The sequence below is a fragment of the Nematolebias whitei genome, chromosome 18, assembly GCF_014905685.2.
Source record: "Nematolebias whitei isolate Nwh7 chromosome 18, NemWhi1, whole genome shotgun sequence".
NCBI lineage: Eukaryota > Metazoa > Chordata > Actinopteri > Cyprinodontiformes > Rivulidae > Nematolebias > Nematolebias whitei.
Window position 1 is genome coordinate 1,426,938 of NC_056515.1, and position 4,887 is coordinate 1,431,824.

A 4,887-nucleotide genomic window follows, 5' to 3' on the forward strand; every position below is an offset into this window, starting at 1 on the left:
GGTACACCACCAACACTGTTTATAGTGGGGGTGGTGTTCTGCTGACCTCAACTCTGGATGTCGTGGGACAGTGGGTGGAATACTTAGAAGACCTCCTCAATCCCACCGGCACGTCTTTCTTTCACTGAGGAAGCGGAGCCTGGGGACTCTGGGTCGGGCCCTCCAATCTCTGGTGCTGAGGTCACCGAGGTGGTTCAAAAGCTCCTGGGTGGCAGGGCCCCAGGAGTGGATGGGATTCGTCCGGAGTTCCTTAAGGCTGTGGATGTTGTAGGGTTGTGTTGGCTTACGCAACTCTGCAATATTGCGTGGACATCGGGGGAAGTTCCCCTGGATTGGCAGACTGGGGTGGTGGTCCCCCTATTCAAAAAGGGGGACCGTAGAGTGTGTTCCAACTACAGGGGGATCACGCTCTTAAGCCTCCCTGGTAAGGTCTATTCGGGGGTTCTAGAGAGGAGGGTCCGTCGGATAGTCAAACCTCGGATTCAGGAGGAGCAGTGTGGTTTTCGTCCTGGTCGTGGAACACTGGACCAGCTCTACACTCTCAGCAGGGTCCTGGAGGGTGCGTGGGAATTTGCCCAACCAGTCTACATGTGCTTTGTGGACTTGGAGAAGGCGTTCGACCGCGTCCCTCGGGGAACCCTGTGGGGGATACTCTGGGAGTATGGAGTACCAGGCCCTTTGATACGGGCTGTTAAGTCCCCGTATGACCGGTGTCTGAGACTGGGCTGCATTGCCGGCAGTAAGTCGGGCTCGTTCCCGGTGAGAGTTAGACTCTGCCAAGGTTGCTCTTTGTCACAGATTCTGTTCATAACTTTTATGGACAGAATTTCTAGGCGCAGCCACGGTGTTGAGGGGATCCGTTTTGGTGGCCTTAGGATTGGGTCTCTACTTTTTGCAGATGATGTAGTTCTGTCGGCTTCATCAGATCGTGATCTACAGCTTTCCCTGGAGTGGTTCGCAGCCGAGTGCGACACAGCCGGTATGAAGATCAGTTCCTCCAAATCTGAGGCCATGGTCTTGAGCCGGAAAAGGGTAGAGTGCCCTCTCCGGGTCAGAGAGGAGGTCCTACCCCAAGTGGAGGAGTTCAAGTGTCTTGGGGTCTTGTTCACGAATGAGGGAAAAATGGAGCGTGAGATTGATAGGCGGATAGGTGCAGCGTCTGCAGTGAAGCAGGCACTGTACAGGTCTGTCGTGGTGAAGAGAGAGCTGAGTCAAAAGGCGAAGCTCTCAATTTACCTATCGATCTACGTTCCTACCCTCATCTATGATCATGAGCATTGGGTTGTGGCCGAAAGAACAAGATCTCGGATACAAGCAGGCTGAAATGAGTTTTCTCCGCAGGGTGTCTGGGCTCTCCCTTAGAGACAGGGTGAGAAGCTCGATCATCCGGGAGGGACTCAGAGTAGAGCTACTGCTTCTCCACGTCGAGAGGAGCGAGTTGAGGTGGCTTGGGCATCTGTTTAGGATGCCTCCTGAATGCCTCCCTGGTGAGGTGTTCCGGACACGTCCCACCGTGGAGGAGACCCAGAGGAAGACCCAGGACACGCTGGAGGGAATATGTTTCTCGGCTGGCCTGGGAACGCCTCGGGATTCCCCCAGAGGAGCTGGCCCAAGTGGCTGGGGAGAGGGAAGTCTGGGCCTCCCTACTTAAGCTGCTACCCCCGCGACCCGATCCAGGGTAAGCGGAAGAAAACGGATGGATGGATGGATGTTTAAAGTCTTTTAACATCAATTCAGTCGAACTTCCTAAGACCTGTTTAAACTCTGAATGTTCTGATGGTTCTGAAGTCTGAGCTGGAGATCCAAACAGGACTAGGTTTTTACATTCAATGGTTTTCTGCTTGTCCTTGTGATGGACTGGAGACATGTTCAAGGTGTCCCCCACCTCTCGCACGGTGACTGCTGGACATGGCACCAGTGACCCTCGTGAACTGAAATGAGTCCTTGAGACTCAATGAGACTAACCTGTATAAATAAAGGTAAAATAAAAAAACAAAAGAAAATGGATGGATGGATGCATGGATGGATGGTTGTCAATGGGAGGATATTGGTTGGTGGATTTCATCGTCATCGTACAATGTTCTGGTACCAACAATCAGAGCTCAGCAGGTTTGATGGATTTTCATGTTTTTCATTTGAACAAGATTAAAAACTGTAAAGAGTCCAAAAATTAAGCGTGAACAGTAATAAAAGTGTTTGAATGTTTTTAGAAGAACTTTATAAACAGTTCTGGTTTACCTGGCCATCTCCTTAGTCTCAGGATGAGAACTGGTCAGCTCCAGAACTTTCTCCAGGAGACTTATTCCACCTTCTTTTATCAGCAGGGCACAATATTTACTTGCTGTGGATGAAAATATAAAAAAAATATGAAATATTTTTGGAACAACACAGTCGGAGCACATTTAGAGGATGAAGAAACATTTTTAATTTCCCAGAATGAGCACTGAAAAAGAAATATTGATCTTTTATGAGGAATCTGTGTAATGAGGGTTTATGGTTCTGTCAAGAGGAGGTTGCTGGTTTGAAGCTTGCAGATACTCACGGTAAACTGACACCAGGTTGTAGAGAGCCCATGTGGCCCAGTGCTGACTGACGGGGGAGATGCTCTGAGGCAGTAGGCGAAGGATCGGCTCAAATGACCTGAAACACCACGGCACATTTCAAAAGCTGCTCCTAAACATGCCTACACTTACGGTTCATTTTAAAACAAGAGTTAAAGACTAACACTGTGAGCAGGGAGGTGGTGCGTCATGTCACCTGATCAGACACCACAGTCTGCCTGGACTTTTGTAACAGTAACTGATGGCTGCTCATGACTAACATCCAGAACCAACGTCATATCTTAGATGTTATTACTGTTTTTCTTAGACATTTTATTGTTGGATGTAACTGGGACCCAGTGTACATAATTTCCCTCCACCACATGTACCACATGAGGTGCGAATGACAAAGAAACTCTGACTCTGACAACAGAGTCCCATCTAATACTCAGGTAAAGTTACTGAGTGGAGGGTTACGGTGATGTTACACCCTAGAGGTGCGGGGGGGCGGGGGGCAGAGAGAAGAGACCTGCTGAAGTCTCACGTGCTTTTTGAAGGGTTTCTTACAACTTGTTTTCATGTAATAAAAGTTATTTGATGAGTTTGTTCTGATAACTGAGACCCCGGATCAAAAATCTTCACCTGTAGTTGATGTTGCGGCGCGAGCTGACGTCCCAGCTCTGGATGGCATCCCACATGCGGTCCATAACAGCATCCCTCCGAGGCTCGCCCATGGCCCAGACCTCCGGTCCGTCAAACATGATGTGTGAGAGCACGCCGCAGGCATTGTATGACACCTCGATGCCGTCAGCCTTGCTCTCCAGGAGGTTACTGCAGGGGACAGCGAGACCACGTTTAAAATCAGCAGAAAGATGAAGAGAAAAGCAGAGCTGACCAACGGCTGGAAGTTTAAAAAACAAAGTTAGTTTTGTTTTGGACTTTGGTGCAAACCTGAAGAAGATTCTGAGTATAATAACTCTTTAACTGTTTCAACAAACATTTTGTTGCTTCTGGTTCTTTATTTGACAGTTACTACCAAAAAATCAGCCACTTCACTTAATAACCAAACTTCTACAAATCAAATCCCTCCTACAAGTCAATCCTCAGTTAATCACAGCTTCTCTTTTTCTCCATTCTCAGTCAGTGAGGTCAATAAACTGTTAAAAGATCTTGATCCTAAAAAATCTGCAGGTCCAGATGAACTTCCACCTTAATTCTTAAGGCTGGCTGCTCATATCATCACAGTCCCTGTGACCCACATCTTTAATCTCTCCATAAGACAAAACTCCATCCCAGACACTTGGAAAACAGCCTTTGTTCTTCCTTTGCTGAAGGGAGGAGACCCCACCTCACTGAACAACTATCGACCAATCTCTAAACTCTGCATTTTAGCCAAGGTTCTAGAAAAACTGATAAACTCTCAAATCAAAAATTACCTGGACTCATTTAACATCTTACCTCCACATCAATCTGGTTTCAGGAAACAACACAGCACAACCACTGCTTCACTGAAGGTTCTTAATGATGTTGTTGAAGCACTAGATGCTAAGGATTATTGTGCTGCACTTTTCTTAGACCTGTCTAAAGATTCTGACACTGTGGATCATAACATCTTGTGTCATAAACTCTCAGAAATTGGTTTCTCAGATCACACCATTGGTTGGTTCTCTAACTATCTTTCAGACCGGAGGCAATGTGTTCAACATAATGGTACTTCCTCCAGTTATTTAACATTCAACAATGGTGTACCACAAGGCTCAGTCTTAGGACCCACCCTCTTTACAATCTACATACATAATGTAGGTAAAAACATCCCTAATGCATCCATACATTTCTATGCTGACGACACAGTTGTTTATTGTCGAGCTAAAACTGTTGCTAAGGCTTTCCAGCTTTTGAAATCTGCATTTAACTACATCCAGACTGATTTGTTTCACCTCAAACTTGTCCTAAATGCCGAAAAAACCAAAGGGATGCTTTTTTCAAAGAGGAAGTTGGTCCCAGCAGTTCTTCCTCCGATTTTATCCTCAAATGGTGTCCCCATTGAGTTTGTTGATTCCTATAAATATTTGGGTATCTTGGTCGACTCACATCTTTCTTTTAAGCTCCATGTGGAAAACTTGGTAAAGAAACTGAAAGTTAAAATGGGTTTCTTTTTCAGAAACAAATCCTGTCTAACCCTGAATGCTAGAAAACGCCTTGTATCTGTGACTTTCCTTCCCTCAATTGATTTTGGTGATATTATTTACATGAACGCTCCTACAAGAACCCTGCAGATGTTGGATGCTGTCTATCATGGTGCACTAAGATTCATAACTGGCTGTGATTATCGTACCCACCACTGCAC